At 48.2% G+C, this 20,876-nt stretch overlaps 1 protein-coding gene across 5 annotated transcripts in view; it reads right to left on the reverse strand.

The window, feature by feature from the left end:
* The window catches only part of LOC100117267 (zinc finger protein 768), a 62,759-nt gene that overhangs the window by 23,822 nt on the left and 18,061 nt on the right, over positions 1 to 20,876 (reverse strand). For 2 of the 5 annotated variants that reach the window (XM_016988930.3, XM_032596131.1), the window contains exons 1-2: positions 18,595 to 19,224; positions 9,581 to 9,635 (exon numbers count right to left, since the gene is read on the reverse strand). The exons of 1 other annotated variant lie outside the window; for it this stretch is intronic. The gene's annotated coding sequence lies outside the window, so the exon portion shown is untranslated. Of the gene's footprint in view, positions 1 to 8,722; positions 8,862 to 9,580; positions 9,636 to 18,594; positions 19,225 to 20,876 lie in introns of those variants that run through there. 2 more of the 5 variants (XM_003427734.5, XM_016988929.3) reach the window with 2 other exon arrangements.

Raw genomic sequence — 20,876 nt, forward strand, 5'->3', positions numbered from 1 at the left:
CAGGAGTGTCTCGCCCCGAACAAAGGGCATTAGCGCTTCTCGGCCCTTTTGTATTTTAAAGACTCCATTTCACTAGGTATTTTCATTATGCGTGATCCCCCCCCCCCCGCCGCGTGCGCTCTCCGTCTCTCTGTATATTACGGATTCATTGTCGCACGTTTTTTTTTCGTTTTGTCCTCTCGAGATAATGCACGCATGAGCTGATTCCAATTGCCGACGTGATTTAATTGGATTTTTTTTCTCCCGCTCGCATCGTTATTTATTTTCCGAGCAAGGATTCAATTACGAAGCTTTAATTGAAACGCAGATATGTCCCCTGCCGTGATGTTTGCTTCGAACGCTATTATAATAAAAATCGCCAAGGTGCGAGGGAAAAGAGCCAACTCTGCTGTGTCCTTTCTCTCCTCGAGAAGCATCGAAGACCCCAGCCCGGCAAAAAAGTGCGAGGAGAGGCGAAAAAGTCTCTCCCATCTTATCAGAGAGGGCCGACAGCGCGATTATAACACTCGAGCGAAGTCGAAAGAACTTTCCTCCTCGGCTCGCTCGCACACGCGTGTAAGAAAAATAAAAGGACGAGAGCCCGGCGCACACGCACTTGCTCTCTCTCTCTCTCTCTCTCTCTCTCTCACTCTCTCGAAACAAGCTGCGGTTTTCTTTGAACGCCGAATGGAATCCGCGATAATCCGCGAGAAGTTGCCGCCGCTCGTGGGAGTCGTGTCGCCGGTCCTTTATTTCGGCGCGCGAGAGAGCAACATCACAGGCCACCGCCACAGAGCTTTATCTCGGGAAGATCGCGCCGGTCGTGTATATACCTATATACTGACCGGAGAGGGAGAGAGAAGTGGAGGTGGACAGGCTTTCTAAATCACCGGGTGCCTTCTTTTCTTCTTCTGGGCCGAGCGCGGAGAGAGGCTTTTTTCGGGACTTAAGCTACTGCCGTGCGATGCTGGACCGGAGGCGGCGAGCTTGAGAAAGGGATGCGTGAAAATTAGGGCTGTACTGCGCAACACCGGGGATCCCGTTTTTGCCGAGAAACAACGCTCTGTTTTTAACTCAAAGATGAATTCTGGAGCAGCACTCCGATCGTTTGCTCGAATGTCCATAGTTGCATAAGAGATATCTAACAGGAAAAAATCCTAGAGCCGACATTTACGTAAATCCGAAAGACACACATAGATAGAGATAAAGATCACTTCTACCGCACGAAAGCTGCTGAGCAGCAGCAGCAGCCGGCACAGAAGAGAAATAATTTTCAAAGACAGGAGGAAGCGTGACAATGTCGGTTTAGGCTACACGGAGCGCCGGCCCGGCCCGTTGTATTCCATTATCGAGTTGGTTTTACGAGCCACGACTAACTGGGTTATACGCGCGCGGCGAAGGTATATTCACCGGGCGGCGACACCTTGTTTAACTTATTATACGATTTCTCCGCGAGACGCCGGCCTATTTATTGTCTTTGCTCTCTGCCTTTTCGGCTTGTCGGCTTCAATGATGAGCAAGGCGGCTCTCGACTGGCGGAAAATGTATACGAACGACGGCGATATAAGCTGTACTAAGCGCCGCCGTCGCCGCTGCATCTTTGTGTGTCACTAATTTATTGGCCTTTAAATTCGGTGTTTTCGGGAGAGATTCGAGGAGGCTCGGCGTTTATGGGGATTTTAGTGCGCGGGAGATTGGGAAAATTGGATTTTTCCAGAGATTTCGAAAGGATTAAAATTCTTGATTCTTCCGATGCGGTAACGAATTCTTCGAGAGCTGAATCATTATTTTTTAGAAGAGCAGAAATCGCAGACTTTGCCTAAATACACCACACTCGCCCTCTGCGAAAAAAGCTCCTAAATACCGTATGCAAAACACGAGCGGGTCTTTACCGCGCGCACACACTATACGTATTACGAAACCGGCGCCGGGTTGAGTAACCGAATTACTAAGCTAAGGTCACCCATTTTTTTTTATCTAAGAAGGGCCGCCGACCCTTTTTCGACAACCATCGGAATGTTGTTCTTTTTTCAGAAAAAATTCAGCCATAATACGCTACGTATTATATACATTCTTGCAGGAGAACAGCTATAGATAAACACGCCGAAGTGGGGGTGGAATGAGAGAAGAGCGATAGACTCTCGGGGGAACGTCGCCAACTTTACCGCCGAGCCACTTCGTGTAATTAACAGGGGCCACCGTTTCGAAGCAGGTGAGCTGCCGCCGCCACCGCTGATGATCGTCAGTCCACAGTGTTTCTCAACGCAACAGTTTTCACTGGCTTCGGATTATTTCGATCCTCGCTGAATTATCGTTATTACTCACTCGGAGTATTTGGAATTTTAGGTCAAATCCGCCCATGCAGCTGATGCAGTTTCACACATTGCGCACGTAAACTCCTATGAATAATAACCAACGTCCACGATCGTAATTGCAAGCCAGTCATATGTGCTGCAAGTCCACTGCGCGGAAAGAGGCATTTAAATCGAACGTCTAAGCACGGAGTATCCGGTGTAGGCAAAGGCACGCATGCGCCGCTGGACTTCCGGATCTGGTTAGCCGCATCCTCTCGCGAGATTAACGCGACTCCGGTCCATGCGCAACGAGAAATTGCACACGCTCGCGCTTTTTTTCGCTATCGCGGAAGGACGTGGTTAGAAAGGACGTAACCGAAAAAGCCGCAGAAACTGTATATAGCTGCGCTCTCGACGTATTCCAACGCGCTTTCTGTTTTGATCGGCACCGGCGACCTAAACAGCATCAAATTGGCAACTTCTTTCCGAGTCTCTCCCGAAAGATTGAGAACCGTTACAGAAGCCCCCCGATCCTAGGAAGCCGATAGTCCCAGAAAAAAGAAGACCTGCGCGTAACAGCAGAGCAGTAGGTAGTGGGCGGCGAGGGCGTCCCTCGCACGCACATGCCGCATAGCTGCGCGTCTCGCGGCTCGTCTCTTTCGACTTTTTTCCTATACGAGCAGATTTCTTCCTCGCTTCGCTCGCGCGAGCGCGCAGGTGAGCCGCACAAAACACACGCACTCACAGGCGCGGTGACGCAACGCAAGAAGAAAATGCTACTGCCGCATGAGGCATTCCGCGAGCGGTGTGACGAGCGAGAGACAGATCGGTAGACGTGAGAGCACGGGAAGTGTTTCGTTAGCGCAGTTATACACACACACGCGCGCGGGGGAATGCAGCCGGCTTGGGATCCGCCAGTGTTTTGACGAGAGGGTTGCTGTCGGCTCACTTCGCGCAAGAAGCTGTATATCCGAGAGCCATACACAACACGGGGGAGTCGAGCGCTGCACATCAATGAGATGCGACGTTCTCCCCGGCGCGATGTCATATCGAGAAACTCTCCCGCGCGGTGTGAGTGTCAGCGGCCGCTCTCGCCGTAAATTTCGCAGCCGCGTGAGAAAAAGTGCGCGCGCTCTCTCGAGTTTTATGCGCTGGTATTCGCACGCGCGCACAACGACAAAATGGCGCAAACCAAAATGTTCCGCGGCCACCTCTCGGGAATGTCGCTCTCTCGAGTGCGTGCCGCCGCCGACCAGGACTTATTGCGCGCCTCGGTGTAAAGTGCCGTGTACGCGTGTGTGTATACCAGTCGCGCGAGAAGAGCGCGCGAGTGAAGGGATCCACGGGTTCTGGGGAATTTTTCGCGCAGTTTCTTCTTTTAATTCGCCGGGAGGGCTTGCGAGGACTGTGATTTGTTGTCAGAGAGAGAGAGAGAGAGAGAGAGAGAGAGAGAGAGAGAGAGAGAGAGAGAGAGAGAGAGAGAGAGAGAGAGAGAGAGAGAGAGAGAGAGAGAGAGAGAGAGGGAGCAATAAAAAGACGCACTCAACTCAAGCGAGAGGCTTTTTTTGTGAGACAAAGCGACGATCGTTTCGTAAATCACCAATTTCGACGAGCACACCGCCGACAAGCCGAGCCATTATTGAATTTAGTTATCACCCTTGTCGTCGGGCCCTTTACTCTCGGCGGCTATATATATAGCTTTCGACTCGATAAGAGACGGCTCCATAAATCAGGCTAAAAAGATTTTTCGAATTCCAGCCTCTCGGAAAAGCCTCGGGATATAATACGGCGTGAGCGTGTGTGTGTGAGTGTACGCGCTCGGAGGCAGTAGTCCCTTGCGCAACGCATCCGTCGTTACACCATTTTCAGAGAGTCCGTCTGGAACACCTGCCGCTGCTGCGGCCACGCCGTCGTCGGACGATCAAACAATTTTTTTCGTTTCTTGCGACGCGAGAAAACTCGTACCTGCCTGAGAATTTAACGCGCGCGAAACTTAATTCGAGTTTGATGAGCGAGAGGTCTGTTCTTTCTGCCGAGCGACGCGCGCGAGAGGAAAGAGTCTATCGAACATTGTCGAGGCTTAGAACAGTCGTTGGATATTATTTGAATGAATATTGGCAATGACGCGCGATTACCATAAACGAATGATTCGAATACAAGCCAGGCACGGCTTATCTCTCGAAGTGTGTTTGAGCAAGAGCTGGTCCGACGATCGTTCATCAGGTGCAGCATCTGCATATAAACTGCGTGAGAATCCAGCAAAGCGACGGTAAACAAGAAAAAGCATCGTATCGACACATAAATATGCATGTACGTCCCTCCCGCGTATTAACACCGAAAAGCTAGAAACTTCATAACTCACTCTTCGTTTCTCCATACCCGCGCAGCGATCATCAACGCTGCACCCATATTATATAAAAAAAAAAGACCATTCGTCAACGGAGCGTCTAATGTAGAGAGGTATATCGCCATATCTAAAAAGGATTAAATCCCGAAGAAAAATTCAAGCCGAGAGAAATTTGAATGAAGCCTCTCTCCGGCACAGGCGTGGGTGGACAGCGCACTAACAAATGAGACGAGAGCGACCGCAAAAAGAAGAAGCACCTTGCGCTCGGCGGCTCCTCTCTCTCTCTCTCTCTCTCTCTCTCTCTCTCTCTCTCTCTCTCTCTCTCTCTCTCTCTCTCTAGAAAAAAGAGAAAGCGAGAGATAGGGAAGAGGGACACCCACCAACAGGTGTACACTGTGCGAGCGAACCGCCGCCGTTGAACCTTGGACTCGCTCCTCTCTTTCTCTTTCTCATCGTCCGGAGGCCACGAGGACGATCCGATCGGCCCGATAAGACGAGGGACTTACAAGCCGCGAATGCGCGCTAATGGCGCCGCTGCCGAAGATGAGGGCGACTTCTCTTTCTCTCTCATTCTTTTGTTTTCCTCCTTCGGCTTCTTGCGACTTGCCTGTGTGTAGGTAGGCAGGCCGCTTTTTTATTCACATAATAGCGCGCTTTCGACAAATCTTTACAAATTGATCGAACGCTGCGCGGCGCTGTTTACTTTAGAAGGAGACGACTTCTCGATAATCATTGCGTAATGTAGACTAAAAGCGAAATGACGCATGACTAACACTCGGACTGGAAGAATAAGAAAAAGGAAAAACGTTGGACGAGTCGTATAGAAATAAAGCTATCTCTCGGATTGAAAATAAACGTCATGATCCGCGGATGAGGCGGCCGCGATAAGAGTGACATCAGCGCCAGCGTAATTATGAAAATAAAAAAGATAAGCATCTGGACATGACGACGAGCGTTCTATTTTCGCTTTTGCAAAATAAAACGAGCCGCCGCGACCAGAACGCGTATAATACACAACGCGCGCGTATGGAGGAGCGTAACTCGCGCGATACGTGCATCATTACCACTGCAGCTGACTTCTTATCCGCGCGACTCCGAATGAGGGGGAGAGATAAACTGTCAATCATAGGCGGCTATTTTTACGTGACATTCTCGAAGAAACGATCGACAATCAGCGACGAATCTCAAACATTCGATTTGTGTTTTGCGATCGTCCAGTTGCAGTGACGGTCGTGGAAAAAAGCGAGGGCGTCGCATTCTATGGTCGACGGGTGCGGTGAGTTAAAGCTGGATATGACGAAGGGAAGATCTCGACGGCGCAGCTTTAATACACTGTAACGTAAAATCTGATTCTAAAATGAGCGATACTAAGCCCACTGATATTATTCGTTGCCGAATTGGCCATGAGTCAGCGAATTATTCAGTTGAATACCAAGTGTGCGAACGTGAAAAAAATGTCATAGCATGAGCGGCTCACGACGCTGTTTGGAAAAAAAGGCTATACATACTTTCTGCGCGCAGATAGTGATAAAGAAAATAGGGACAGTGCCTGTGCGCCACCTATCGTCGGTAGTCATAGAGACTGGAGAGCCCGAAAGTTCAAGCAGGGAGAGAAATGTCAGTCCGAAACTGCTTTGTTAGCTACTACAAGTCCGGTCAGGAGTATTTAATAAAGTATATACCTATAAAAAAGAGAGCAATGGAGCAGGTTTATATAAATATTCTACAATTCTACACGATTGCATTCAATTTTATTCATATTTCGTCAAGGTTTCGAACACCTGGTTTTCCAATCAAAATACCAAACAGCATCGCATATCGAGGTTTGTCAATACACAAGAATCGAACGGCAATACGAAGAACGTTTTACGCGTTTCAATAAAAAAAAAGTTAAGCTGCAAGAGCCAGTCTCCTCAACAAACGAGAAGAAAATCCGATCGATAAACCCGAGCACGAATCCCGCAAGCTCAAAAAGCTCCCGCAATTAACCGGGGAAAGAAAAGCAAGCTCGCAACTCTTCCGCGAAAAGTCTCTCTCAACGCAAAAGCGAGAAAAAATATAGCTATAAAATTAAGTAGAAAGCGCGCGACCTCGAACTTGGCTAGTCGCGTCTCGGAAAAGCGAACGTCCAGCCTCGAACTTGGACCAGAGCAGCAGCAGCAATAAAAGCAGTAGCTCGAGGGGTCGATCGATAAAAACCGCCACGCGCGGCGCATCTCTTGTGTGTCTGTGTATATCACTGAGAGAAAAGAATCCTTGTCGTAAAGGATTCGCGACTTAACCACAGCTTATTTTTCATATATTTGTTGCAAACGAAAATTTCTTCATAGTAAGAAAAGAATTCTTAACTATTAAGGATTTAGGAATTTTTGAGCGATTGTAGCGCACTGTCGGTAAAAACTTATCGACCGAGTGCAGCAACAGCGCGACTCGTCGGCACGCGACTACGTGAGGTGTCCAAACGTGTCGGCTGCAATCGGAGACCCGTACATGCGTTTATACTATTTCACGCGTGATATGCTTTTTTACGTACCTGGAAGAAAGCATATTGATGCACAACATTTAAAATATCGTAGAACTTGTTCGATGAAGTCGAAGATTCTGTATGCATAAATACTTTTGTGATAGTTTTATATACACAGAAAAGCGGGGTTATGTGTAAGGTTATATTCGTATGATACCTATTGTGCTATCATTCGAATATATTTTGCAAAAACAAAGAATCTTTCAACATCGAATAGTCTCAGTGCGATACTAAATGATAATGAGAAGTGAAAACAAGTAATTATAAAGTGCTAGTGATTTTACGTCGATGGAAAGAAAGTTACGAAAATTAAAAAATCTGAAAACCTAACTGTTAAGACGCTTGGATTTCTCCATATTTTAATCCAATTTTCTTAACAGTTAAGAATTCTTCTTTGTGTCAAGGATTCTTTTCTCTCAGTATACACACGCGCGCGCTCGCACACACATACACACGTACAGGGAGGGAGAGTGAGAGTGAGTTTCGCCGGGAACGCGCACGTTAAGGGGGGGGGGGTCACCGGGAGAAAGCTCAGAGAGCTTTAAAGCTCTCCCGGAGCGAGAGAGGGAGAGCTTTAAAGTTGCACACGCGCACGTGTAGAGTTGACGCTTTTTATGCTGCACTTTTTTTCTCGCGAGCGCGTATACATCAGGAGATATGGCGATATTTTATTTACGACGCGCGAGGTGAGCGTGTGTCATCCTCGGGATTGTGCTGGATGCCGCAGCCGCGTGATGTGTGCGGCTGAGCTTTTTTATTGGGCTTTTTGCGCCGAGCGCCATGGATTATTTATTGGGCGAAACGCGGAATCGGCTTACGGCGCGAGCTGATTTGACGAAGCTGGAGGCTCACTGTGGTAATTGACGTTAATTAACGCGATTCTAGATCGAGAAAGAAGTTTTGCATAAAGCAAACAACTTTTTGCATTTCTTTTTTTTACTTTGTAGGTGTAGTTTGGAGCGACCTAGTTGGAAGGTTGTTTTGTCAAAGCTAACCTGCGTTCTCTAACGAAACTAATTTGAAGAATTTTTGGTGATTTCGCATTACTTCAAGCATTGTTTATCAACGAACTGTCCCGATTAAAAATAATTCGAGCTGATTTATTTATAGGCAGACTCGCGACGAAGCTACGTCAATAGCTCTTTGCGAGTTTAATAGTGTAGCGTAAAATGTAACAACACACGTGCGACGCGTTTTATAAAAAGCAGTCTGCAAACTTTATTTTGATACGTGGAAAGTGAAATATTGGCACGTGCTTAAAAGGGTGTACATATCGAGAGCGTTAGCAAACAAATAGCTGTGCAAAGTAAGTAATAGCTTTAGAGAGAAAAAAGGCATATGTTACAGGCTTTCTCGGCGCATAAACTGTACACCGAAAGATTTTGACAGTTTCACACATCGATTTGTGGATTAGTCATGCGAGAATGAATTTTTATGCAATGTTGATTAGCGATATATATATATATATATATATATATATATATATATATAATGATGAACGTGTAAAAGTAACGAACTAATAAGTAACCTATCGCAGCAGCCGCTTGCAAAACAAAACACATTAGCCGGAAAGCTCACCTCGGTTAAATTTGCACACTCGGCAGGAAGCGAATAATCACAAGCTCAGCATCCGCCTCGAACTGTACGCCACACACACTCGCTTACACACCAGTACAACTCGGCTCCGTCACTCTCCTCTCGACGACTGGCCGCGCTCTCGGCACCAAGGTCGGAAGATCCTTTGAAGCCACCCACCCCTCGACCCTCTCTCTCTCTCTCTCTCTCTCTCTCTCTCTCTCTCTCTCTCTCTCTCTCTCTCTTCCTCGCGGGATGAAATCAGCTGGTCTCCTCTCTCCCGGAGCGGCGCAAACACTCACAGACACCCGCACGCGCACACACACGAGCGCCCTGTATTAGCCCGTGTCAGTGTGTCCGGGGTTTTCGCACACGCTGCGCGCAACCGCGCTATTGATTTTTACCGGCGGCGACCCCCACGTGCTGCATCTCTCACCCCGTACGTCGAGGGTGGAACGAGATTCACGGTCAAGGTCGCGCGCGAGGCTGTGTACCGCTACTCTCGCTTGGCACGCGCGCGAACTCTGTACCAGATGGGCTGAGAGGTGAAGCTGCTCGGGTTAATAATTTTGTTGCCCTGACGCTGTCGCTGGTATGTACCTGATGAGTTTTATGCGCGCGCGGATGAAAGTCTCTTCGAAGTTGTTATTTATCGGTGAACGCTGGAGTGGAGTAGCTCGTTACGAGATGCGCGGCTTGTTTCAATTTTTACGCTTCTTTCGCTCTGGGCTTTTAGCGCGATTAATTGATTCAATCGAATTTCGCCGCCATGGCCGCGTTATATTCCCCGAAGAAAATTTGTAAGCGAGAAGAGCGCTTCTGTATCGAAAGCCCATTACTCATTTAATTGCTTTAACTTACGTGGGTTGTCAATGCCGTATTAAGTGTCGGTCGATTTTGCGTTTGTCAAACTCACCTGGAACATACAGGAAAAAAAGCACGATTAAAAACGTATAACAATAACAGCTGATATCGTGAAGCAAAAAAGCCCCATTAAAATTCAATTAAAACATCAATTCCACTATCACGATCAAGGCCAGCTCACCCCCCTCGAGCAAAACAGCGGCAGCAGCTCGTCATGCCCTCGGAGCGAAATACTCTCGGAGTATACGCACCCACAAAGAGAGCCAGTCGGACCAGTCTCTATTTCCTCAGACCGGCGTAGGTGGCTCTTCTACAGCCGCAGGTGTAATTCAGCGTAATTAACGGCCCAACCGCTCCGGCTCATATCTCATCCAAGTCGCCGCGTACGTACACGCCGTGTGTGTATGCGTGTGTGGGGAGAACTGACGGAGCAGCGGGCTGTGAATTTTATCGATGACACAAGGATACGAAACTCGTTTTTTTGCGCCTCGCGCTGCGGGATATTATATGCGCGCGCTCGGCTCTTCTTTTTTTCTTCTGGTGGATACGACGAGGATGACTAGCCTATACAGCGCAAGGATTCTCGGATATTCGCTATAGGACCGTTATTTTCCGAATGGACTTTAAATAACGCCGGGATGGTATTATAATTAGCCGATTGTCCTTGCGTCGCTCGATTCTTTATTAGGTAAAAATAGTAAATTGAGCCTATTCTAGGCCGCGCCGTGTAGCCAAAGTCCCCAGTCACGGTATTAATTTTTACGCTGCATCGTTTCGTTTCATGACGAGAGCGTCTGTAAAACTTTTTTTATGAAATCTAAATTATACGTGTGTGTGCATGAGACAGGAGAGCTTCGAAGAGCTGCGTGCGCATAGATCGTGCACGAGGTGTATGGTGTAGAAAGTACGCCGACTTTTAATGGACGACGTTTCTCAATGTTTATACATCTGGAATTTGATTTCTAGCCTCTTCTCTGCATTCGTATTCATCGTTTTTATTATTCAAGACCATCATATTCCAGCTGGGATGATGATTGATTAACGTCGTTCGTTTTGATGGGACTCGAGCGCGGAAGCACACACACACACACACACACACACAGACGCGCGCATACGGCGTTATTAAAATCGTATTTACTCTGACAAATAGCACGTTTAAAAATTTCATAACTTTGTCACGCTTTACTTTTCCTTGCATAATATAAGAGACGCCAACCTGTTCTCAGAGTATGCATAATCGAAGAATTTATCGACGATTTTGTTAATTTGACGAATAAAAATAAAACGAGATTTTATACTGCAGGCCGTGTGTTTTGATTTTGAGGTCGCGACACAAAAGGCCTCTCCCGGACTTTCCATCCTCGTTTCGTGCGTGCATACTTTTTTCGATTCCCGAAGCTTTATTCTCTCAATTATATAAATGTTATCGCTATCTCGATGCAATAACTCAAGACACGCTGAAACGTCCATCCTCCCTCTTTCTCTGTCTTGAGTGAATAAAAGGAAACCCCGTGGTGTGACGCGCCGCGATTTTTTTTCTACACACCGCCTTTTTCCAGGAAACGCTCTTCGGAAACCGATATATTCCACCTGCGTCTTTCTCTCTTCGTCATACATATTCATCGATCTTTATTAAAGTGGCCTGGCTTACAAATTTTCGATTGATTAAGGCCCATAAATAACTCTTTCCCTCTCCGGGGCTAGAATGAGGATGATCATCCTCGCGCGGATTTATTCCGGGTGTATAATATAATGAAAAGGGAAGTCGCCGAGCGAGGGTGGGAAGGAGGAAAGAGAGTGGAAAAAGAAGCAGAAAAACAAGTCGCACCGAATATCACTGAGAGAGGGAGACCAGAGAAGAGCTGGATCCTCTCTATATCTATAAATATTCATTACCGTTACAGGTGTAATAGGCCGTATCTAAAATAAAATACCTGCTGCCGCGCTGCCTTTTTTCTCACGCTGATACGGCATCGCGGAGCGGAGCGGTCCATCTCGAGAGAATTCGAGAAAGCGCCGCGCGGAGGCGTATGTAGAGTGCATCTCTCTCTCTCTTTCTCTCTCTCTCTCTCTCTCTCTCTCTCTCTCTCTCTCTCTCTCTCTCTCTATCTATCTACACATATTATACTCCACTCTCGCATGAAATATGTCACCGATATCAAGGCGGCGGGGCTTTTTTGTTTTTCCCGCGCACGCGCCGGTTAATTATCGCCTCCTTCTGCATCACCAAATTTTTTTCTGGGCGTTATTAAAAAAGCATTCTCGTACTATGAAGAAAGAGAGATTTACATAATGCGACGAGAGAAGCAAAGTGGTTACGAAAGAGACGCACGCGTGCGCGGAGATGCGACGTCGCGATAACGTTCGGCGTGTTCTATCGCGCGAGATTTAAAGGTCGCGATGCGAAATTTCGATAAGTCGGCTGGCGATTTTTTCTAAAACAATCGTCATCAATTTTTATCATCGAAGCAACAGCAGTACACACTTGCAACACACGCGGCAGAGCAGCGGAGCTCTTCTCTCGCTCGTCGCAGATGCCGTTTGATTAAGCACGGTAGCCTCGGCTCTGCACAGCAGCAGCCGGTTATATGCGTTCATTCGCGCAATTACGTCAAATGGATTTCATAATTGCGCCGGAGGCGGCTACTCTACGGCGGCCACCGAGAGATTGCTCACGTTCGATGATCCGCGCAAAAATCCAACATAAAGCCTCTCTCTCTCTCTCTCTCTCTATCTCTCTCTCTCTCTCTCTCTCTCTCTCTCTCTCTCTCTCTCCCTCGTGATTTCCTCCCCGAACGACGACGACGACGAGGAGGGAAGAGGAGGATTGCGGTGTGCACGCACGAAAGTCGATCGATCGGCCCTTTTTGCTTTATTCTGTTTGCTGTGAGCCTCGTGTGCCGCGCGAGCGATATGGGCTGGTTTTATGGTTGAAGCTTCTGGTAGTGGTATAGTAATGACGACGACGATGCACAGAGCCGCGCGCGCGCTCGAATTTCCGCCTTTTTCACGAGTGGTGTAGGTAGTAGTACAGGGGAGAATTATGCCGAGGATGGCGTGTAAGTACGTGGCAATTTTACGCCTTCGACGAGATTTTTATCGTTGTTTGCCTTGCGTATGGTACCTGTACGCGTATGCCAGGAACGATTACGGTGATTAAAAAGTCAAGCCGTAGCAGCGCATCGTCGTCGCAATAAAACAGAAGTACAACTTGTACAGCAGCGATCGAACCGCGCCGTGTGTAGAACCTTGCGAAAGAAATTGTCCGTCGAAGCGGGGGGGATTTTGTTATTATTGCATTTTCGAATTGGCGTAATTATTTCCTCCGCGGTTTTATTAGCTCCTGCACATGTGTACCTTTCATCGGCCTCACGACGTCGCGTCACGTCTCCGCGCTGTGAAATCACTCCGATAAACTCATTATTTTTCCTGCTTCGCGAAGGGACCGTACGCACGTAAATGCGAATCGTGTGCGCTGATTAGCCCAGTTGCGTAAAATCAGCAGCCGAGCGACGAGGCTATCTTTCGAAAATTTCGCGCGCGAATAACAAAACACACGCAGCGGCGGCGGCTATCTTCGTTACTTATATTTGCTGCCATTTTTGTGTCACTGGAATACTGCCAGCGGACGCGGCTTCTATATAATATAACGCGTATACGCCTCCGCCGCGTTGACTGTATCAATGTCCTACTGCCACGAAACTCTGCTCTGCCATATGCGCGTGATTCTCCGAAAATTCGCTGCTTTATCGTATTATCCTTAAAAAAAAATTAAAAGGCCGAGGTATCACAGCGTATGGTGTATATTCGGCATAGCGGCCTTTGAAGCATCGAGAAACCGCAAAGTGACAAATCACACGCGAAAGCCAATCCCAAATGAGCTAATCAATGCGAAACCAAATACTCGTCTGAGAGAATTTCAGCATTTAAAGTTTCGGCTGAATAGCAAAGGAGGAGAGAGAAAAAAGCAAACACCAGTTTCAGTCTCGGAGACTGCGCGGCACACAGGTGTGTCCTACTTCATAATACCGTCCGAACGTGGCGATGGTACAAGGAGAAATTTTCCTTCTATAAAAAAAATGCCGCGTCACTGCGACGCCGAAGCAAATAATTCGCCGATCAAAGTCTACCCTCTCGTATCTCGCCACAACAAAATTCCTCCGCAAACACGTGCAAAAGGTCGTGCACTTGTTTGTTTACTCCTCCTACGACCATATGGATACATCGCCGCTGATAATTTGCCCGCGAGACACCTGCGCGGGTGCCTTTTCACGGTCTCTCACGTACCTATACAACACGCACAGTCAGCAGCGACGTATCAACAGACGACGAAGCGCGCGCTCGAATTAAGAGACAATGGAAGAGAGCCGCTCGTTCGTTCGCACGCCATCGCTCGACGCGGCTGCGAGTATAATGTATCGAATGTGCATATAAGCGGAATAAAGAGAGAGATAGCGATAAGAGACTTATGGCTAACTGGGAATTTGAACTTTGGGATTCGCCGACCTTTTTGAGCGCATACTATTGCGCACTTTGATTGATTAGAATAATTATGGCGGCCGCAACTAAAAGAAGAAATTGCGAATTTGAAAACGCGCGCGGTATTCGAATCTGAAAAGCGCAGCCACGGTATCAGAAGGCACGACGGGCATAAAATATTAATGAACAATCGTATGCGCCTGTAGCGAGAAAAAAATATAAGGACAGATAGCTCGCGCATGAAAAATAGGCGGATAAATAACGATAAAAAGGAGTAGCTCATAGTGAAAAAGCTGCGTGGTTGGCTATTATTTACGCCGCCGCGCGCGTCAATAAACTTGCGGCGAGTCTTTCCGAGACAGCTCCGCGGCTGCTCGCGTACGCGCGGGCGATTGCTCAACCAAACAATATGTATCGCGCGAGCACTACTGCTTTATAGCCGTGCGATTATGATTCCGTCGTCCGGGGAGAGAAACGCGGCACTGCTCTCTTTTCACCTCGCTGAATATTTTGTCGCGCGCGCGAGCTATGACTTCGGGGAAAATCGTCGGGCCGTTTTGTGAGACTGTACTGTACAGTGTTGTATAAACTAGATAGTCGCCGGATCGGATTCTCGTAACGAAGACTATCGCAATTGTCGTCGGAGTGATTATTCGAATCATAGCTGTACCATATAATACCACTACACCGTGTGGATTACAGCTGCTATCGCGCGGCAAAACGATCAAACAAGATTCAATTCGCAACTCGGATGCGAGCAGGTGCACGATTAAATAATAGAGAGAGAGCATAACCTTCTCGAAGTTTCTCGGAGGAAAAAACAGCGCGATCGTGAATAGAATGAAAATTGTCCCGTCACTCCTACGACAACACACGCGTGTACTAATGTGCGCCGCAGCTCTCCCATTCCAAAACACAGAAATAGAGGAGGCGAGAATTCCGGCTATAGAGAGACGCGGAGTCTAGTCGCGCATAATATTATGAAAACCAGTCGAAAAAAGGATTATTAGGCGAGAGCCGCGCACGTGCGAAGGTCTCCTACTCTCTACAGTTGTACGGAGCGCGTTCCCAGAACTTCTGATATTCCGCAATCCCCAATTTAACCTCACGCCCACGCTAGGTCGCGCTAATTATCATACCGCTCGCGACTGTAAGGCTTATAAGTAAGTCGATCGAAAAATTACTGCCTTTTTTGCGCACTCCTCGGTATAATGTATTCGACCCCGCGAGCTGTTTTCTCTTTTTGATTTAGGATGTGTATAATACGCCGCCTGTCTCGCTGCGGATTATGTTATAGGCAGATGCGGGCAGATTATGAGCGGGATGTATTCGCTTTATTTCACACCGCTGACACGAGGTATGGCGTTCGGTCAGAGGATGATTAAGGAATTCTTCTCCCAGATTGTATTGCGCGAAAAGTAATCCGTTAAATTAGCGCCGAAAATATAACTCCGAGTTAACCCTAATGTGGTACGCGGAGCTTCTTCGTTAAGCGTTAATAATCTCGTTCGATTAAAAAAAAAATTTACGACGGAAGCTTGGGAATTCCCGAAAACGGGACTTTCGCGAATCGAACACACGCGAGATACTTTCTATATCCTCCTCGGCGGCGGAGGAAGAAATTTAATGCTCTTATCAAGGTGTAAACTGGCCAAGTGCCGATCATTTCGAATTCAAGCAGTTTTCGTAATTTTACAGCGCGCGAGAGACCTCAAAGCTTCAGCGCAAACAAGAAAACTCAAAGAGATACGCTCGAGTCAATTTTCCAGCTCTGCCGACGGCGGCGTTAAAAGGGGAGGAAACGCGTGTAACGCGCGAGGAGGAGCCGCTGGCGCGGCGCGCACACGCGTCACCTTCGCGTACACGCGTCGCGGAGGCCGTGGAGCGTGAACAAGAGAGACGCCGCCGCCGCCGCCGCCGCGGCACGAGACAGGAAGGACGCGATCGTCGGCCAAGTATAATCGTGGAGGGAGTCGTCGCTTCGTTGTACGCACTGCCGCGCTGATGCTGCAGATGTGCGGCCGCGATATGCGCGCTCGAGCGTTTTGAGGGGAGCGATATACGTCTGTTTGTCTCGAGTGTTTTTACCTTTGATGATCGCGCGCCCGCGCTTATTTCATTGCAGAAATCTGATTTTCATAAACGCGCTCGTATCTCGCACGCGAGCTTTAAATATAACAAAAGGAGTCTTACCGAAGCCAGGGCAGCAGCGTCTAAATATACAGAGCGTGTAAGGGATGCGCGACATAGAGGCTTGTATCATCTCTCCCGACGAGAGTAGCCGTCGCGCAATATACGCGCGACACTTCGACGTGTCCCTGTGTGCGCATGTGTGTGCATATACCGGCGTGTGTTCGCTCCACTTCGCCGACGCTTAGCGCCGCGACGCTTCGTTGAGCAGCCCAGCCGCCGAGCTTTATAGCGTGGCACACAGGTAGGTATATAAACGCCCCCGCGCGAGTAACGAACGCGGAATAGCCTTGCTCCACAAGCGACGCGCGTCATCCCCTGTTTTTGCGCGTTTGCGGAGACGCGGGCTTTGTGATATTATTTTTTGCGACACTCGACGACTCGTGAAAGGGACGCGGTGTTGTCCGTATATACGTATGTGCACTGGACGAGGGAGAGAACGGAAGGTTCTAGGTTGGGGAGACTGTCGATGCACTACTGCTGTGTACCGGATTTTTGGCTACTGTCGATGCACTTTGTTTCGCGCGTAGGAATCGCTAAACAAACTCTCTTATGAACTGATGAAACACTGCGCGTGCAACGCGCATTCATACGCACAACGCGCTGTTTTTCACTTTATGACGTAGGTAGCAGCCTGCGAATAATTTTAATCCTCTGCAGCTCTCGGACAGACGCGTTCTAATTTCGAACCGCGCGCACTTTATATAATAAAATAACTTTATAAAAATCCGATGCGCGAATATAAGCACGTTTTTTTGCGTATTCACGCGCGTGCTATTTTCTCTCTCTCTCTCTCTCTCTCTCTCTCTCTCTCTCTCTCTCTCTCTCTCTCTCTCCGCACCACATACGTGTGTATGCATGCGCGGGTGTGTGCAGCGGCGACGAGACAATCGAGTGCATGGTTGGATGCAGTTTTCGTGTTGCGAGATTTAATCGGGCTTGCAGTGGACGCGCGAAAGCCGAGAGCGCCGAGAGATAATTTTCGATGACGTAAGCGCAAGCTCGCGTGCACATCTCTTTTCGATAATAAAAATAAACGGAATATTTTTAGACGCGCGCGAGACGACTCGAGTGTAATATATCGTAATATAGCAGCGGAGACGCGGCGCTATTGTTTGTTTAAATAAATGGCGTGTGATCGTTATACGAGTTTACGAGCCATCGACGTTTGTCGTCGTGTCTGAAGAGGTGTTTGAAGGGAATTTTTAAAATCTCCTTCTGTTTGATTTATGGTCGCTCGAACTGTCGCGAATCTGTCGCCTATTTCCGTATTGGTTTTAGCTACCGTGCGCGAGCGATATTATTTATGAAGTGTATCGTGTACGATAAATTTGTTTGTGTTGTGTATTTTTTTTATTTTTATGTCATTTTTAACGCTGGCATGACTGATGAACTGTCTGCGGGATCGATTGTGAAAGGCTCAACTTAATGCACAGGAAAGTTTGCAACGTTTATTTATTGAACATTTAGTCGCTATCAGAGACTCATTTAATAATCTCGAGGATTACGCGAAAGTTTTTTTTATATATTCGAGATTTTGAAAACTTTCATGGCGCTATCAAGTCTTTAGTGACACGTATTTCAGATTTACATTTCAGAGGATTCACTCACGCGCCAGACGAGATTAAAATTCACGCTAAAATCCATATAATCTGCGAGATTTATGTACCTTTTTCATTGACTTATACGATGGGGTATAAAACAATTTTAGACGCATTTTGCCGTTAGCGTCCAACTTTAAGAAGTACAAAAGATTAAGCTTCTCGTTGTGTACTTTTCCTCAACGATTTTCAAACTCCGCCTCAGTTAAAACTCTAAGACTTCCGTTTTCAGTAAAGCACTTGCGCCCCACAAACGAATTTCAAACTTTAGCCTCCGAAGGTCTCATACGAAAATTTCATATCGTACATTTTCGATAAGCTTACATCGAGATAAGTCAGCTGACACCGATAGTCCAGTGAACCCAACGTAAATCGTGGATTGTGCATTCCACTCTGATATTCAGCCACGACAGAAAGCTTCGAAACAATTGAAACTCGCGGCTTATCGATCAACCGACTTCCAGCAAGCAATCGAGCCAAGGTCCCGCGGATGCATTCAACAGTTTGCCCCAGGAATCTCCCATACGAGTCGAAATTCAAGCCCGCAAGTTCCGCGCCGGCGCAAAGCTTTTCCACGCGCGCGCTTTTCCGTCGGCCGCCGCTTGCACGCGCAGCAACGCGTCACTGCGCCGGCACACTTGTACAAGCCGCGCACACTGCCTATCTCCGCGTGGCGCGCAAAAACTCTCTCGAAATAACGCATTGCACGAGCGACGAAGACAACACAAGGAGAAAGCTTACCCAGTGCTCTTTAAAATCTCCGGCGCACAAGTCGCATCCGTCCGGCGCTCGGGGCTCGAATCCTTCCACCGCGAGACCCAGCTTCACTCCTCACGTCGGCTCGTTGGCCGCGACACTTGCGCTTTGTTATCTTCCGAGGAAGAGGCTCGCTGCTGACGATTATCTGCGCGACTCGCGCACACGTGTTTCGATCACTGATCTTCTCTTATACCATCAACCGCACACAGTCGTTACATGGATGCGAACAAGTGTATTATCGCGAGCCTCGCGCAGAGTCACGACACTTGTCTGCCAATGCACATCGGGAGATGAGAACACCTCGTCGTCGCACAGTCCTTCGGCGAACACTCTCCTCTCCTCGAGCCGACAGAACGTAGGCGTGTACTTGTTTTTTGCAAACGGGGAGAGGAAAAAACAAAAAACAGTCCGTTCGCTGAATAACAATAACAAGAACGAAACTCGCACGCGAACTCAGTGTTTTTTTTCATCCGGTAAATCCCAAGGGCTGATTTCGGAGTACGATGATATCTCTTCACACAGAAGGGCCAAACAGGCGCTTGCGTAAACGCGCAACACTCCCTTCTCGAGACTTACGGTAGCGCGGTCTCGCGCCGACTGCAGTGCCTGCAGACTCGAGAGCGCGAGACCCGCTGCGGCCGCTGCTGCTGCGGCTGCCGTTCCCCCTCCCCCTCTGCGCGTCCATGTGCGGGAGCGATTCTCTCCCTCTGTCTTTGTCTGGCTGCCCCCACTACTCGCTCGCGCGTGTGTGTACGCGCGAGAGAGAAAGAGAGAGAGAGAGACTTTCTTGGCTCTTCCCCCGGCCGCGGATTTTGCGGCCCGTCCGCCCTCGTACACCCCCTCCCACACTACTGAGGCGCCGCTCGCTGCTGGAGTGGGGATCGCCGCTCCAGAGGTTTTTATTTTGTAAGAGAGAGAGAGAGACTGACTGTGCTTGCATGTGTGTGTGAGAGCGAGAGATACGCCTTTTTTCTCGCGTTGTTGTGCCGCTGCGGCGGCCGCTACTGTGCTGATTTGCTTTTGTTTATCGGGTATCGCTGCGAAGGTCGAGATGATGGGAGGATGATTTCTTTCGATCGACCGCTGACTTTTAAAACCTGCGCTGTATATGAAAGAGTATAACATGTTTTCTTTGGGAGAGAGCACGTTGGTGTTGCCTCGCCTGAAAAACGGCAATGATATACGTTAAACGTAAGAGGCTTTCGTACCTGCATGCGAGAATATCGGCCCGCGGGCTATAATGCTCATGACTTTACGCGCAATTAGTTCGGCAATAAAAGTTTGTCTGATTATCGCCTAAACGCCGTGCCATTAATGCAATCGCCGCTCTATTTGTTGTATTGCGTAACGGTTTTATGGACAGTTATGGCTTATTTAGTCAGTCCGAGCCTCTGTGATTAGGCGGACTGCATACGAAGTCGTACTCCGTAATCGCATTAAATTAAGATTATCTTGTTTTATGACGAATCACGAGCACCGCATTATCTAATATACCTGCTTCCAAATCGTGTTCGTGCTTTTTTCGGGACGATCGCTTTATTATCCCTCGAATGCAATCTTTACGTAGTGCGAAACAACCGAACCGTAACGTTTGCACAATTTCCGATAAGATCCAAACTAAAAAAGCGACCATCAGATCAGCAGATCGTCAGCTTCTCTGTCCGGTAGTCTTCGCAGCCGTGCACTCGGCCACTGCGGCACAGTATTATAGGCGCGAGGTGGGCGCACGAGCGCTATGTGTATCGAGAGACGCAGAGAGCGCGAGAGAGAAGCCAACACACCGGTCGGTCGCCCCCTTTCCTACTCCTCGACAGAACGAGCGCGCGAAACGTATATAAGTACACGTACACGGGGCAGCGCACGCTTGCGCGCGAGCGCGAGGAAGCCGAACCACGCCTACCGGTCCCCTACTTCTGACACCGGAGAGAGAAAGAGAGAAGATGTAGGTGAGAGAGCGAGACGGAGAGAGAGAGAGAGAGAGAGAGAGAGAGAGAGAGAAAGAGAGAGCTGCGTAGGTGAGTAACTTGTTGATTCTTATATATCGCGGAGCTTGGAGTCTGGATTTAGACGTGTTACACAGAGTGGTAGAGTCACTGTTGTTGTGCGGGCAACTTTTGGTTGATTTATTTTACTTTTGCGTTGCGTCATTTTTAGTTAATAATGTGTGATGGCACACCAGGAAGTTTGAATGTTTATTATACATATACTTTTTATGCAAAGACTGTTTTTACCTTATCAGCTGCGTTTCAATGAATGGATGGCCA

Source organism: Nasonia vitripennis, chromosome 1, assembly GCF_009193385.2.
Source record: "Nasonia vitripennis strain AsymCx chromosome 1, Nvit_psr_1.1, whole genome shotgun sequence".
NCBI classification, from domain to species: domain Eukaryota; kingdom Metazoa; phylum Arthropoda; class Insecta; order Hymenoptera; family Pteromalidae; genus Nasonia; species Nasonia vitripennis.